At 38.5% G+C, this 17883-nt stretch overlaps 1 protein-coding gene across 3 annotated transcripts in view; it reads right to left on the minus strand.

The window, feature by feature from the left end:
- The window catches only part of LOC117421560 (type II inositol 3,4-bisphosphate 4-phosphatase-like), a 353781-nt gene that overhangs the window by 307440 nt on the left and 28458 nt on the right, over positions 1-17883 (minus strand). The gene's annotated exons all lie outside the window — the stretch shown is intronic.

Raw genomic sequence — 17883 nt, forward strand, 5'->3', positions numbered from 1 at the left:
TCGTGTTTTCTGTTTTTTTAATTAACAGCCAAAATTGTTTATGCCAGACTTGTTAGAAAGTCAGTAACATAATTTGGTTGATTGTTATTGTCGATACGTTGTAGATATTACTAAAGACACCCACTATGCAGGTATCGCAAAGTCCATAAACTAAACAAAATGTTAAAATAAATTAGTTCTGCACCATAAAGCGGAGCTGATTTTACCAGTGCTCGCTAGTCTAACGGATTAGAAGGCCTTCTTTGTTGTTCTCCAAGTTGCTGCAGTGACATTGTGGATGATAGTATAACAATTTACTGTAAATGAGATACTGTTTTAGCAGACAGATTTAATTAAGTAAACATTTATTTTAATTTTCTGGAATTAAAAGTATAAATGCAAAACTGCATTGCATTTTTCTTTGTGACTCTGGCTATGTGAAAAACGTCAAATTCCCATAAGGTAGCAAATCTGCTGAATTTATTACCAGCCAAAATGTCCCATTATACAGTATGTTCCCAACCTCTACAACATTTTGGATTGACATTTAGTGATGTAATTTCCTCCCAGCCCAAATTCAGGCCAGGCTGAGGAGTGAAATTGGAGAGAATTCGGGCTCCCGTCTGAATAGGGAGCCAACTTGAGCAATTTAAAAACATGGAAATAGAGGTGTGGGGGGGGGGGGGCAACTTGAGCATGTACCCGGGTTATGTGGTTCATGGAAATGTGGTATCAGATGATAGGGGTTTGTAGCTGAATGAACAGCTTTGCTCTTCAAATTGATTCTGAACAACTGTATGCTTTTTATAGGTACTGTAACTTTGGTAATACTCCTGCATTTGATTCATACATTGAGTATGTTGTATTTGTGTTGTTGAACTTTGACTTCAAATTGAAGGCAGGAGTATTAGATTAGGTCTGCATCAGTTTTCCAACAGCAGTAAAACATATTTTGTGTTTTAAGCAGGACCCCATCATCAGTTTTACTCCCAAAGTGGTATAATGATTGTTTCAAAATACAGCATTTAGTGAGACCTATTTAGTGAGACTTTTGTTGAATAATCAAAACACTACTTGGTGGCAGTAGGTGCAGAGGAAACATTTAGTACAAAAGTATTTTCAATTGAAATATCTGTGAAAAACATAGAGGTCACCAAAAAAGCAGTTGCTGTGAATATTTTGTTCCCCCAAATTTTTGACCCAAATCCCACCTCCAAGACAGATCATGACACAAATTTACTAAAGACTGGTATAACACGTTGGCCAACACAAGCTGTATCTATGCCTGCCTCTTTCCCATGAGAAATGTTTGCATTTTTACTGCATCAATACCTTTGGCAAGTGTTTCAAACAGCTCTCAGAAGGCAACATATATCTTGCAATAGTATGCAAGCAGTATTTAAAATAAATAAATAAATAAATAAAATCGGGAGTAAAGTTCATGAAAACCTGTAGAAAAATTGTGTATTTTCTGTCGTGTCACTTATTGACCTTCTCATCACAACACGTCAATCAAAACAAGTTGTCATAAGTCAGGGCTGACAAAAACTCTCTTGTTACTAAATATAAGCATAAAGGTCTTGTAGCAGGCACATGGTGTTCTTTTTTTCATCATCTTCGGGCCCTGACTAAAATGGCACTAGTGGTCTAAAGATTGACTTCAGTGGTCTTGAAATAATAGTTTCTGACATATACAACAAAGAGGTAATGTACTTCATTGGCATATCTTTCTGTTGAGGCAGGGACCCTGGAAAGGTGGTGCAGTATAAGTTCTGATATCTTCCCGATGTTACACTTGCATATTCAAAATGTGCCAATGCTTAATAAAATCCCTTCGGTTGCAAAGTAGTAATCTTTTCCCTAGCATTATATGATAAATCAACTCTTCAGCAAATTAAGTTTTTGCTGTCACAGTCGGACAAGCAGCAATTGAATTAACACTTCAAAACTCATGACTGATCATTTTCATTTGATATTAGGCAAGCTATAAAATTAGCATACTCCTGTTTCCTGTTACACACAAATGTAAGTTAAAATAATATGATACAGTACCATTGGCAAATAAAAATTCGTGTTATGTAGAAAACGTCACAACAAACACTGCTATTCTTTTGTGGCAGGGGTTATTTTAAGAGCTGTAGGAAAATAAATTATGTTATTATTGCGTAATCAATGTGTATTATGCTATAAAAAATCATGCATGGGTAATTATTGTTTGCATTGGTGATAACAGTAATGATAACATTGCCTTAAAAAGAAATCATTCCAAACTGATGCTGAGCTGAACAAAAGAAAAATAGTGTTTAAAAACATATATAAAACAGTTTTTTTCTCAAACTTGATTAAAAATCTTAGCGATGTACAACCATGCAATCAACTAAATCTAAAGAGTTATGTCAGCAGCACAAATCAGGTTTGTGGCACACAGAGATGTCTTGTATCTGTCTGTAAAAAAGTGTTGACTGAATCCAAGTATGATAAAAGTATGGCTTCTCAAGTTGATCTTAATTGAATTCGGTCCTATTTCGTGCTGAATAGCCTTTATTAAACAAGATGCAAGTTTATAAGCTGTTAGTACACAGGGGGTTTGGGGTTGGACAACAGCAATAAAATTAATTAAAATAAATAAAACAATGTCAGTTAAGGATCCAATTCCAAAGTTTTGGCAGACAGTGTGAGGAATTTGTTATAAGCACTCAGAGGACCTGTACCTTTGTGTGTATTCATTACACTCCCAACAAATTTGTTAGTTTTGAGTTGAATCGCCTGAAAGCTTGTGGGGAAAGATTTGAGATCCCCCCCCCCCCCCCCCCCAATCTCCCTCCCTGTGTGCGACTGGCAGCCAGTGTTGGAACTAGCATAACACCAGCATATAAATCCACTACTAAATCATCAACCAATATGGGGTGGAGGGGCCTTATGGAAAAATTATTACTGTCAGGAGCAAGTGACTGGGAGTTTTAAATCTCTCTAGTGCACTATACGTTTAATAAAGTGCATTATTAAATGTCTTTGAAATATGTCAAATATATATTCTGCATTTAAAATCCCCCTGATGCAGCGACTTAATAGGAATTAGGCACAAACATGTTCACATAATGGAGCCAAAGTATTATTTTTTCTTTCATCTCTCAACGCAGGTGTACCTCCTTTTCAAAATTGCTGGATCCAATTCTGATTATTTTATCATGTGAGAAGATTAACTGCAGCAGAAGCCAAGATGCTGCTGCTGCTGCTGCTTCTGTTTCTGCAGCTACATGTTTGCAATGCAAGAGAGTGAAAATTGAGGCAGATGTTAAAGCAAGCATATTAATTTAATCCCCTGACATTCACTTGGCTGGATCTGAAAGCGTAGCCTGCACTTGACTGGTGGTGTTCAGGTGACACTTTCCCTAGATGTTAAATGTGAGATGAAACACGCTAATAAGGTATTCTGTTTTCACAAGGTTAATTGAAAAAAGTTTGAATGTACAGTTTTCACATGTGGCAAGTGCACTGAAGAAGTTTTGGCAAGAAGGCAGTGATTTCTTCTTTATTCGCAGTCTATGAAGAATTGAATAGATCTCCCCGCTTCCATTTTTTCAAGTACATAAAAAGCTAAGAAAATAAAAACAGTAAATCTTATCTATATGTATTACAGTGACTTAGCAGATCAACTCTCAATTCAACCTTTGCTTTCAGGATTTCTGCTTAAATGGGACAGAACTCTGGGAGACTGTTCTTCCCAATGCTATTTATGTTGTTTAATTGGGATACAGTATTTTCAAATGATGAACGGAGATCGCTTTGTAAGCAAGACAGGTTTGCGCAGCACAGTGCAGCGATTAAGTGATTACACTGCGACTTGCGTAAATTTGCAAAAACCAGGTTGAACTCTTGAAGCAGCTGCAGTCACATGTGGTTTCTCAGGCTGCTGTTGCAAATAAAGTTGGCGTGTCAACATCGCAGGTGTCTCGCCTTGTGATATGATGTGATTTCATTCTTTTTTATTTTCATTTAGAGATAAAACTGTAAAAAAGACTTTCTTGTGTATTTCCTGAATATAAGTGTGAGTAAGGTCCTCTGGAAATGCCTCTCTTTTAATTGGGACAGCCGCTTATTCAGGATATTTTTACATCTTCCGATAAAGCAGTGCCAACTGCACCAGAATTAAAATGCATGTCTGCAAAATTATGTATTTCTTTCAAATGGGAAACCAACATATCAAATGGAAGTGCATGACAGGTAAAGATTATGTAATCATTGCATTAGTTATAACATCTTAATATATGTGGTGTCCTCCAGTCAGACACGCCAGACAATGCTGACAACAGTTAAATGGATTTTAGATGCCTGGGGAGCATGTACAGGCCAACTGTTGTGAATAAGGCTGGCAGCACAGCACTACATGGCAACAAAAAGCTGGTTAGAACAAAGTATAATAATAATGGGAAGTAGCCTTTGGGTATATGAATAGATTTTAGCATGCATAATTATCTATGGTGATTTGTTGATTTAAATAATAAGATATCATGAACTATTCAGTCTAAAAAATAATAATTAAAAAAAGATGAGTTTCTCTTCAGGTCTAGGGATATTAGTAAAGCCATGAAATCTCTAGATAACTGGTTCTAAGATATATAAAGTCTGACAGTTTAAAAAAAAAAGTATTTACATTTTGTTTTAAACTAATTAATAAATTTAGATCTAACAATTTCACAGTTTTTAATGAGAAAAACAAATATGGCAATACATGTTATGTAGTTTAGCAAATTCTTGTAGCCTGGACTTAATGCCAAAAAACAGCTGTCAAACTTAAGTCCAAACCTACAGTTCTAGTAGCTATTGCACAGCATTCTACAGTCAATTGATATAAAAAGTGGTTGATCAAATACCAAATAAGATATTTTTTTCCCACAAAAGCTCCCTTCTTTTAATGATTTAAACAAAGTCAGTGTTTAGATTCACCACTGAATAGACGCCAGTGTATGACACTACAAAGCAAATTACTGCAGGCAGAGTCAGAAGAAAGGAAAAGTAAATTACTGCAGGGAGAGTCAGAGTTGAAAGGTTACAATTTCACAGGATCCAGGAAGCAAATAAAAATGGCAAAACCACACAGGCCTGCAAACAAGAATTCAGCCAGTTAAACTCAACAACAGCAGAACCATTCCGAGTGATGGCAAACATCACACAAATACAAGACAGAGGTTAAAAAAACAATGCAAATCTTTATGTCCTGCAACTATTAGTAACAGTATGCACTTGATATTTCTACCAGAATGGCATAACAATGCTAAATCAAGTTAAAAATGTATGCCATGTTCACATTGCACTAAAGTAATACAATGGTATGATGCTCTGACAAATAAAATAAGTAAGTAAAAAATATATAGTTGACTAGCAGACACTCAAAAAAATGTATAAGTCATGTCTCTGATAATGTCTGGTGCTCTATTTGTGAACATACTGTTTTATAACACTTCGCTGTTCGTGCACTATTTTTAAAAAACGTGTTGGTATCTTTTTAAACTATTTATTAATGTAATAAAAAGTCATTTATATATGTTACTCACTTGTTTCGTTCATCTGTAACTGCACTTTCCACTTCAATTCAAACAGGTGAACAGATCTAAAATATTGAGATTGCTACAACAGTTTATTTATTTATTAATTAAACAAAAAGTACTATTTGTTAAGTTAATGGTTTTGGTAGTATTAAAAATGCTGCTTTGAAATTCAAGGGTGCAATTAGTCCACTACCAGTTTGTATGGTCATCAACTCACTTTTACATTAGAATAGTTGACTTCTCGTGTCATCCCTAGCCCTCATGTAACCCGTTTACTAACCACTTTTAAGCCATATGGGGCCAAAGCCAGTTTAGGTCTGTGCTCTAGTCAGAGTTGCCAGATTGGGGGGAAATCAAAGCCATACATATTTATCCCACCTTCTGACAGTGATGGACTGCTGCAGTATCCATACTGCATTCCTTTTATCATTAGTCCCGCCTTACACATCACCCCTCCACAGTCCACACATGTGCACTTCTCTACCGTATTGAAAATAGTAGATAGACAAAATGCAGATTTTGTATGGCTCTTGACTTACTTTTTTTTTTTTTTTTTTTTTTTTTTTAAAGTCTATGCTACATTGTTGTAGTATTTAGCATATAATCTATATACAGGAGTTCCATTCTATATGTAGAGACATAATGCAAACTGAGAGAGTGTGGTGCAATTTAACTAACAAGACCTGGAAACAAGCAACGGGGGAATCCTTCTGGTTTGAAGTGTATGAAGACAGAGATGCTGCAGGAGACAGAAGATTCTGTCATGTGTCTTTACTTGCATTGGCTATGTTGAAACTACCCATATCTAATGCAACAGTAGAAAGAACATTCAGCGTTGCCAGTAGCATGAAGACAAAGCTGAGAAATCACCTTCCAATTAAAACACAAGGAAGCCTTCTGTATGTTAAATATGGCTTGCAGTGGAGGGGACAAGATTGCAGCCAACCACACATATGCTCCAGAAATTCACAAGCCAGAAATTTACAGCATTTCTAGCAGCGAGGACTGCCTTGAAAACCTTCTTAGTGAGGCCTAATATTTCAGTGAATTACAGCTTCACCAAAATAATTTTGTAATCCTTTTTATTGCTTTAATAGAATTTCATATAATGTATATCACATATATAATTTAATGTATGTCATGTAATTAATGTATATCACATACAATGTAATTATGTGTACACAATAACAGCCTCCACCGCACTTGTATTCTAGAATGAAGTTTTATTTCTTTTTTAAAAAATATTTTTGAAAGGCACAAATGTTATATTTTAGTCTGCAGACTTTAAAGCCAACAAAAAGCACATTATCTTTTAATGTCAAGTCAAACCTTAAAAGGATAAGTACACAAATTATTTGAAATGAAATATTAAGGGATTATCAGATGGACACTGTGCCTGCAAGCATCATGGCAACACCTTTCACAGATCTATCAGATTCAATAAAGTAGGATTAACATAGCAAAGGCTGCATGCATTCACAGTAGAGCAAGAGTTGGTGTAAGTCGTCCATATAAAACACAGAATGGTAGAATATGTAGTACTACAAAAATAAACTTTCTACTGTCTTCAGTTGAAAATGTTTCCAGTTTTATTTACTATAGAGTCAGTGTAACCTTTAATGATGCACATATAAATGTTATATAGTGGCTTTCAGGACAGCGTCATCTGAAAGTGCTTTACACAGTATAGCAGAGTTAGTCAATACAAATAATACAAGAGCTACAGTACGTACCCCATAAAAGATGCCTCGGAGATTAACGATTACACAAGGACATCATACTGCTCACGCCAAGGGGAAAGTTAAACAAATACCAAAGTAAAATAAGGTGAAAACAGAAAAGCACTGAAACTACTACTTAACATTATATTCAGTCAAATAAAAAAGGGTATAGCACACCACAATGTTTTAAAAATACTTCTCTCATATTAAAGAAGAATTTCTTCTTCTCAGCCCATTTAGAAAAGTAGCAGTGGGTTCCTGTAAAAGCCTAGCATAAAGCTTAATGTGATAACACACAGTTTAAAATGCCACATATAACCTTCTACTGATGTGTGTAATGACATAAGCATGCATAGGAGTGACATAATGGTAAGCATGTTTCGTGCGTATCCCTACAGCTAAAACTACCTTTGTGTCTGAAACTACAAAGTAGGACTGGTAACAATATTCATAGAATGAGATTGGGTATCAGACAGGGTTTACTAACAGAACCCAATTCTCAGGTATGTCTTGAAAGCTCCAGCACAAAGAAACTGTGTGACCTCAAATAGCTTGTATGAAATTGGACCACTGTTAAATTAATGAGGGAGGAAACTTACACCACCCAAAAAAAAACTAATTTTTCTACCTTCTGTTTTTAAATCAGTTTTGGTAGCTCTGGAGACTCAAGAGCTCAGATAATAATAGCCCCAAATCACTGGATCAGACTGAAAAATCAGACAGAGGCATCAGTTTAACAAGCCTAGCTGGAGGAGGGGGCAGCGGTCTGGACTTTTTAAGATAAAAAACATCTCAGAATCAATTACGTTTTAACATAGATGTTTTTCTAAGTGAAGATATCAATAATAAAAAAAAAGCCACAAAAATATCAGAACTAAACTTAACTCACTTGTTGATAAACAAGGCCTGAATAAACATTTCTAAACATGACTTTAGTATAGTATTGTTACTGCCTTGCATGTAACTGTTTGACAGGAAGACTTTCTCCAGTGAAAAGCCGATGTCTCATTGCAGCGGTTAAGAATACATTAGTAACCATGCAATGATATACAATGAACGTGTGTAATTTATGTCAAGCTTTTGCAAAGACTAAAAAGACAACTCAAGTTTTATTGACAACACCAGCAGGCAGGTTGACTCATTTATCTGGTCTGGAAACACTGGAGTGAAATTTATCTGACCTGTAATGCATTCATTCTTCAGAAAAGGCAATTTGGTCCCACTACACTTTAAAGACATAACTATAAATTTGATAATAACTCAACTTGTATTTAAATGTTAGCGCTGTGCTTGAAATAGCCTGCCCAGTTTTATTAGAGGTCTGGAATCTGCTTAGTGGAAAGGTGGAAGCCTGCTATTAATATAAATACATGACTTGGGTTAAACAGAATGCTACTTTTAATATTTTAAAAAAAACTTTATTTCAGTTATAGCAAAAACAGAAAAAGCTGATTTTCCCCCCAGTGATTTCCACAGCAACATATTCAATATCTGCATGAATTAAGTCATGACACAAAGCAGAAACACATTTAGTGTTGCTGGTGGAATACAGTAACTGTCAATTATATGTAACTTATCCCAAGTATGAGAAGTGTTCAAGGGGGAAATGAAATCCAATCTGTTTGGCTAGGGAGTCCTTTGTTGATTGATTTAGCTTTTGGTTAGAACAACTTATTAAATACCTTAATTGCAACTGTAACTTTGAAAACCAAATATTTATCAGAATATTTGCAGCAGCACCCAATACTTCATGCATTTAATATGGTTGTACACACACAAACACACACATTAATTTGCTGTTACTAACTTGTCTAATGAGCGTCAGGTACAATATATCTGAAATAAAATCACATTGGAAATGTGAAAAAATGCCAAGTTATCAAAAGTGCCCAGCCATTTAAAGCAGAGAAATCAAAAACACAAGCCAAGTTTCAAGAAACCATTGGGGCAACCTTGCCCAGCACCAAGCAAATCAAATAGGCACAACTGTAAAACTGATGGGGGCCAAGGTTGCCCCAATAGTTTCTACTAACTTGGCTTACGTTTTTCAGGAACAATAATCGTGGAACAAATGCATGAAAAATACAAGCCAAGTTAGCTTTTTTTAACTTTATAACACACACATTACAGGAATAGCAACATTGTTCAGCCTATATTGAGGCAATGTATTGACGTTTGGATAGGGTAAATGTAAATAGTAGCCTAGTCTGTTGAAAGGGTTAAGATGTGAATCTGTGTAGCATAGCGGTTATGTAGTTGGAGTGAAAGTATGACTAGTTAGGGCTCAAATCCTGCCATTATATATATATATATATATATATATATACACACACACACACACACTGATGCACAATGAAAATGCAACAGTCTAAGTTTCATTGCGCTAAGCTCATTGGGCACATACATAATGTTATTTGCATTTTAAATAGTGAGCAGATAGGTTTGTTGATTGTTTGAGTAGTATTGTTCCTTGAGATAACAAAATCTGAGCTCAAGTCATGTGATTTCATAAAAATGCCAGGTGCTCAAGGTTTGTTATTTGAGTTGTGTTAAAAATGCCAAAATGAGTTGATTAAGAATCTGTATAAATAGCCATTTGAAAAGACATGATTTTAATTAATGCAAGAACAGTGAAAGATAAGACCATGCCCCGCTTGAGTAATGAAGATCGCCTTGTTGCTATGGGCATGATTGAAGGCAGCCTGTCTGTGAGACAAGTTGTCTGGAGAATGAGATGTTCTGCTTCAACAATCAGCAGACTAGTCCAGAGAAACCAGGAAACCGGCTCTGTGAGGGGCAGGCCACGTCCTGGAAGGCAGAGGGTCACCACACCGGCCCAGGACCGTTATGCTAAGTGTTGCGTTGTTCAAGCTAACCTGTGGTGCAGAAATAAATCCAAATAAAGTGCTTGGAGGCCGAAGTTGATCTTCCATAACAAACCATGTGCTTTATTATTTACAGTAAAAAAAAAAAAAAAAAAAACAGTTTTCCCTGACTGCGGTTGGAACGGCTAAGCCATTTATCCAACAAAACAAAATAAACAGAAAACACACACTGATCGATACTGGTTGCAGTTTCCAAGTGACAAATGTTATTCCGACTTACACATCTTATCTGCCGGCTTGTACTCCTACAGGGTTACTTTTCCAAACAAAATAATTCTCCTTCTCCTTTGACCAAGTCGACACACAGGTCTCCAAACCATCTCCTACTCGCCAACAACGAGCACAACCAAAGAACCCCTTTAAATATGTTCCTTGATTACCAGATTGGAGGCAGCTTAACTTCAGCTGCTCCTACAATGAGCTAATTAACCCTGTGAGAGACAAGTTCAAGTGCTTCCCGACCCCTAGTGGACATTTCTAAAATTACCATCTCTTTGAATTATTTTAACAGTTTTCTGGGACCATTATCCTCTTCATTCTGACTGTGGAAGGGTGTTGGAAAACACAAGGCAGACACCAGGCTCAAATATGAAACACCGGCACAGGCACCCAGATTTATTAGTCCGTGCTCAGTTGGCAGGTGTTTCTGTGACAGTTCGTGGCACTCTACCAGCAATAGCATTGTGTCCCGTCTTCATACAACACACACGCAGGTGTGTAAAACAAAAAACGAATAAATGAAAAGGCGAAAGGAACAAGGAAAACAAAATACTTTAAGGAAAAACTACAAAATAAAGTGTGCAGGTTTTTTAACCGCGGCTCGTTGCTCCCTCTAGCGATGGGAGCCCCGAGAAACAGGCACTGCTCAATATCCTCTCTTACACACTGTGGGACAGCTCAGTCCCGCTAAGCTAACTATCTAAGATAGTGACAAGTAAATAACCGGTGCGTAGCTTGCTTGCACCACCGGGTCTGTGTGTCTCACGCTGGAGTTGCCGCACTGTCTCCCTGACTCGCTCCAGAATTTCCAGTTTCCCTTCCGAGTCTCAGGATTCTGCCGTGAAGTCACGCTCCACTATACTTCCTGTATGAGCCAGAGAGGACACAAAATAGTGCCCTTTTATCCATTCATTCACCCCGTATAGTCCCACCCCCCAGCCATTGACATAGCGTCAGCCGATTTCTTCACAGCTGACTCCTGTCAACGGGGCTCCCGAGTGGCTCATCCGCTTGGAGTACAGGATGTGCCCTATACCCTGGAGGTCGCCAGTTCGAGTCCAGGCTATTCCACAGCCGACCGTGGACAGCAACCCCTAAAAAGTTTATATCCCAAAAGTGTGTAAATTATTCATACTTTATTCATTAAAAACAAGGTAAAAACAGGTACGCTGACGTGTTTTGACATGTTGTCTTCATCAGAGCGTATTGAAAGCAGGACTCATTACATCTATTAAATGCACCCGGTACTCATTGTCATTTAACACCTTATCCAATTACTAGAAATAGTAATCTAGCAATCAATGCATTCAATTCACATTCCAGATACATCAAAATCTGCTATATATTGTAGTGGCAGCGTATCTGGTCCACAGCAGGAAGAAATGGAGACGACACAGGATGCAGTTTAAAGCAATGAAAACTGCTACTTTTATTGAAGCGTTGGAACAGCAGGCAAATGGACGCCCTCTTATTAAATGGTTTTGCTCAGATAGACAGCTCCAGGACACACAGTTACAAGAAAACCACAACACGACCCGAGCTGCACGCAGGCAGCTCCTAAATAGTGATCCCCCTTAAAGCCCTATTGGCTCACACACACAGGAGTACATTTACATACACACGGTCCAATTACTCAGACCCTAGGTCTCGCGCAAACAGCTGGTTGGCGGAACCGACCACAAAACACAGTGCAGCCAACACAGACCCCATCTACATACAGCTGCACTGTGCATGTGACACCCCAGTTAGTGAGCCAGCACTGTCTAGACACAAAACGCGCTCCTACTCACAGCAATACAATGACACTAACATCACCCCCCCCCCCCCCCAGCGTCCAGTCCCAAGCAGTGCCAAATTGACCCGCTGTTACACTGACCTGGTCCCGGTGTGGCAGCATGTGTGGTTGCCAGAGCGGAGGACAGCACAGCACAGCAACAGATGGGTCCTGGCAGCACGTTTGAGGGCAATGCAATATGACGACCACTTCAGGGGCTGGGCCGCATCATGGGGCTCCAGGGCAGCCACCAATCCCAGACCCCCGTGTCAGTCCTGGACGGCAGTCCCTCCTGGGTCCGGTCTTCCTGGGACCACTGCCCTCCTCAACACAGCGGGGCAGAGGCTAGCTAGCACAGAACCCGGCTGCTGTTTGGCAAGGACTGGGTGCTGCAGCCGCGGTGTGGGGCACTCTCTCTAGGGCAGTGATGCTGGTCTCTCTCTCTGGGCCTCTGGCGACGCTGGGCTCCCTCTCTGGGCCTCTGGCGGTGTGGGGCTCTCTCTCTGGGGCTCTGGCGGCGCGGAGGGTTTCTCTCTGTTAGCGCAGGACAATCTCTTCCAGGCAGCAGGAGGTACTCTCGCTAATGTTGCTGTGCAGTCTCTCTTTGGCAGTGTGGGGCACTTTCTCTTGGGCGGCACGGGGCACTCTCTCCCCGGCGGCACGGGACACTCTCTCTCAGACGGAAGTTGTGGAGTGAAGCTCTCTGGCGACAACTGCGGTGCAGGGTTCTCTTTCTCAGGGGGTAGTGCTGGGCACTCTGGCAATGCTGGGCTCTCTCTCTGGGGCTCTGGCACTGGCAGCATAGAACGCTCCCTCTTGGTGGCACGGGGTACTCTCCCTCCATCGGCGCCGGACTCTCTGGTAGCGGCTGCGGTCTCTCCGGCAGCGACTCGATGACCACCTGGATGACCTCATCCCACTCCCTCTCTGAGTGCCGCGGCTTCTCCTGGCGCCACACCCCCAGCTGTGCTCTCTCCCACTCGTCCGATGCGGGGCTCTCTGATTCAGCGGGTGGAAGGAAGACAAACAGGAAGGAAAGAGCCGCCGAATTTAGAGGCGCATCTCCCTTCCTGCGCTTTTGGTTTCCATTTTGTCATGTATGTGTTTTTAAACTAGTATTTTAAAAGGCATTGGGGTTTTAGAGGAGTGCTGGAGACGGGCTGTATTGGTTTTATTGTTGTTTTTTCTTTTTTCGTGAGCCCCGTCTCTGTGCAGGTATTGAGCCGCACTGCCCTTTAGTTTTAAATTGTAATTCTGTGTTTAGTTATTGTTTTAATTAACGGGCAGTGCAAACCGCTTGCTGTGACTGTGTATTCTAGATCTGTCCTGTTTGTTAAGTATAGTTTACCACCTGTATTTAATAAAAACGATGTTCATTGCCTGACATAGTAGTGTGGTCTAGTTCATATTTTCCTTCTGGTATTCTGCCTGGCTGATCCCACCCTGATCAGAAAGAACAAGTGCCCCTCCCGGGTGCTACATATGTTCAGCAGCAATTTGACACATACATTAAAGTGTTTTTTTTATTTTTTTAATAAATATAATAATTGATGCAGCATAATGGAATTGACATATCCAAATTCGATCATGATTTCATATTATTTCATCAATAGTACACCACAAATACATACAATATAAACTATCAACAATATATATGCATGTTAAGGTTATGTGTGCAAAAGTATGTATGTTCAATGAAAGTGTCATTCATATCAACTACATTTTTCCACATAAAAAATGTGTTTATTTCACATAAATAAAATACATTTAAAAAGAAATGTAAGTTTAATTTTAAACCCTGTGTGGGAATCAAACCCAAGACATGCTTCTAATGGAGCTTGCAATGCAGGCACCGTAGCTTTCACGCCAGTTTGTCCTTCCATTTCCCAACATTTGCAATCAATATTGCAGTAAAGTTACAGTTTTTAACAAGTAACGAGATTAACAAGATTTTGTAAATAATTATGTATTATCCTGATTGTATTGAAAGTTTTCATCTAATTTTGCAAACTATCATAATAAGCTTGATCTGTTCATTTAGTATATTGTAACGTGATCATGTTTAGGAAGTAGAACTCAGACCAAACCCGGGCATATTTCTCAGTCAGCCTTGGTCTGTCAAAACTGCAGTATTGTAATAGAGTTTAACACAATTAAGCAGGTTGGTGAATCTCAGTCCTTACATAAAATATGTCTTTACAGTTAACAGAATGCATTATGCTACATTTATTATTTTACTGAACTAATATGAAATCACGGAAAACATCACCATTTACAACATATTTAAAAGCAGAATAATTGCAAATAGCATCCATCTACCTGTAATTTTCGGCAACTTGAAAACTGAACAGAAATCGTTATGCACGTACCTTACATATTGTTCACGCGGTGCAACTTAGCTTAACCGTTTAGCTGTCACTTTCTGAATCAGATTTTACAGGAAATATACATATTCTAGTTACTGAGGCTTCGTGTAACAAAAGTTTTTTTTTTTTTTTTTTTTTTTTTTTTTTTAATCCCTGTACAAAGTTATTAAACTCTTATACCAAGTATGTCACATACATTGTTTTAATTGTGAGTCTATGTAACTAAAGATGTTAAATGCTTATATACGAACAACATAGAAATACTGTATATAATTCATATTAGTACCGTATTTTGTAACAAACTATTGAAAATGTATTGTTTCTTAGTTGGTAAAATGTACCGGTAAGTTAGTTTACTTAAAAGGAAAAAAGAATCTTGGTCAAATCACGTCAAAGTGTGCTCGCTCACCAGGGCTGCACAGTAGGGGTCACAAATTTCAAGTACCTGGCACATCATAAATTATATCTTTCTAATTCCTATGACTGAAGGTATAAGAATTATGCTCTGTGGTAGCCTGCTGGGGTCACGTGACTGCAACCCCTCACTTGGATTGTTTACATCACGTGGTTATGTTCGTTCCCTTCAGCATTATTCAAATGCTGGGGACAAAGTAGAATGTACAGATCAGTACTAAACAGTACATTTTTCTAATAAGATAGTGGAAATCGTTTAAGCAACTAATGTATGTCCAAGAAAATATTATAGGAAGGTTGGTGTTTCTTATGAGTTTCACTTAAAAACTGGTCATCAGGGTGTCCAGGCTTGTTAATTCCTGCCACACGGACACAGATGCCAATTCCCGGACTGTCCGGTCAAACCCAGACAGGTGGCAACCCTAACTCAGGGAGACGGTGTTGAATTCTCAAATGCTCTGCAACCCCCTGTAAACAACAACACACATTCTCCCCATTCACTAACGAAGTGACCCGTCCCATTCCCCTTACAATACATGTAACATATATAAAAGACAGACAAGACAAACTGAACAACAAAGCAATTGTCCTGGTCGTTACAATACATTTTTTCATTTGAAAGTAAAAATATATGAAAGCATGGCGACCTTTATGTACAGTGCCTTGCATAAGTATTCACCCCCCTTGGACTTTTCCACATTTTGTAGTGTTACAACCTGGAATTAAAATGGATTTAATTGGGATTTTTACCATTTGATTTACACAACATACTTAACACTTTGAAGGTGCAAAATATTTTTTATTGTGACACACAATTATACAAAAAAAAGACATTTGTTGGTTGCATAAGTATTCACCCCCCAGAGTCAATACTTGGTAGAAGCACCTTTGGCAGCAATTACAGCTATGAGTCTTTTTGAGTAAGTCTCTACCAGCTTTGCATATCTGGATCCTGCAATTTTTGCCCATTCTTCTTGGCAAAATTGCTCAAGCTCTGTCAAGTTGGATGGGGACCATTGGTGAACAGCAATTTTCAAGTCTTGCCACAGATTCTCAATCGGATTGAGGTCTGGGCTTTGACTGGGCCATTCTAAGACATTCAGGTTCTTGTTTTTAAACCACTCCAGTGTAGCTTTGGCTGTGTGTTTAGGGTCATTGACCTGCTGGAAGGTGAACCTCCGCCCCAGTCCCAGGTCTCTTGCAGACTAAAACAGGTTTTCCTCTAGAATTTCCCTGTATTTGGCTCCATCCATCTTGCCTCAATCCTGACCAGTTTCCCAGTCCCTGCCAATGAAAAACATCCCCATAACATGATGCTGCTACCACCATGCTTCACCGTGGGGATGGTATTCTCAGGGTGATGAGCAGTGTTGGCTTTGCGCCACACATAGCGTTTTGCGCTAAGGCCAAAAAGTTCAATTTTGGTCTCATCAGACCAGAGAACCTTTTTCCACATGTTTGCTGTGTCTCCCACATTCTGCCTTTTTGGCAAAATCCAAACGGGAGTTGATATGGGTTTTTTTCAGCAATGGTTTTCTTCTCGCCACTCTTCTATAAAGCCCAGCTTTGTGGAGCGTCCAGGTTATAGTTGTCCCATGGACAGTTTCTCCCATCTCAGTTATGGATATCTCCAGCTCCTTCAGAGTTACCATTGGCCTCTTGGTTGCTTCTCTGACTAATGCCCTCCTTACCTGGTCACTGAGTTTTGGTGGACGGCCTTCTCTAGGCAGAGTCGCGGTTGTGCCATATTCTTTCCATTTTTTAATAATGGATTTAACGGTGCTCCGGGGGATGGTCAAAGTTTGGGATATTTTTTTATAACCCAACCCTGATTGGTGCTTCTCCAGAACTTTATCCCGGACTTGTTTTGATAGCTCCTTGGTCTTCATGATGCTGTTTGTTTAGATATGCTCTCTAACAAACTCTGGGGCCTTCCAGAAACAGGTGTATTTAATCTGAGATCATGTGACACTTTAAATGCACACAGGTGGACTCCATTCAACTAATTATGTGACTTCTGAAGGCAATTGGTTGCACCAGAGCTTATTTAGAGGTGTCACAGCAAAGGGGGTGCATACTTATGCAATCAAGACTTTTCAGTTTTTTATTTGTAAATAATTTTGAAAAATATGTAGATTCTTTTCCCCACTTCGACATTATGGACTATTTTGTGTAGATCAGTGACAAAAAATCCTAATTAAATCCATTTTAAATTCCAAGTTGTAACACTATAAAATGTGGAAAAGTCCAAGGGGGGTGAATACTTATGCAAGGCACTATACAAAAATCTTCACTAATATACAGTTGAACAAGAACTGTTGAATATTTATTTTCGTTTCATACAGTATTAAATGTCATTTTTATATGATAGTGATAAATAAATAAATAAATAAATAAATAAATAAATATCAAGATAAATAAATAAATACATAAATATCTATGTATTCATGTATGCAGGCAAATGTTCAATTTTAAAACAGAAATAAATCATTAAATATAAATGATATAGACATCACAATAAGTGTGTTCCCTAATATATTTCCATGTTGACAAAGCAAGTTGATTGTTATTAAAATCAGATGTCCTGTAACATACATATGCATGTATGAAAGTGCCTGGGCTCTTCAATTTTTATTTTTATTTTAATTTTATTTTTTGCCTGCAATGCGTGCGACTAGTCCATTTTAAAATATCAATAAATCGTTTAATATACACGATAAAGACGCCAAATAAGTGCGTTCCTAAGTATATTTCCATGTAATATACATATGCGTAGATAAGTGCCTGGGGTTTGCAAAAATCTGCAAAAAAATAAGCCTGGAGAAAAAGAAGGAAGAGATGGACATTTTTACCTTCTTAATGTATGACAGGTATTTACTTTTTGTTTCTACATTTCACGTAAGAGTGTTGGGAACTACAAATTAAATGTGGAATGGTGCTTTTGGCCGATTTACTTTTGTTGCGCCAATACCCTGA

The sequence above is a fragment of the Acipenser ruthenus genome, chromosome 1 (assembly GCF_902713425.1).
Source record: "Acipenser ruthenus chromosome 1, fAciRut3.2 maternal haplotype, whole genome shotgun sequence".
NCBI classification, from domain to species: Eukaryota; Metazoa; Chordata; class Actinopteri; order Acipenseriformes; family Acipenseridae; genus Acipenser; species Acipenser ruthenus.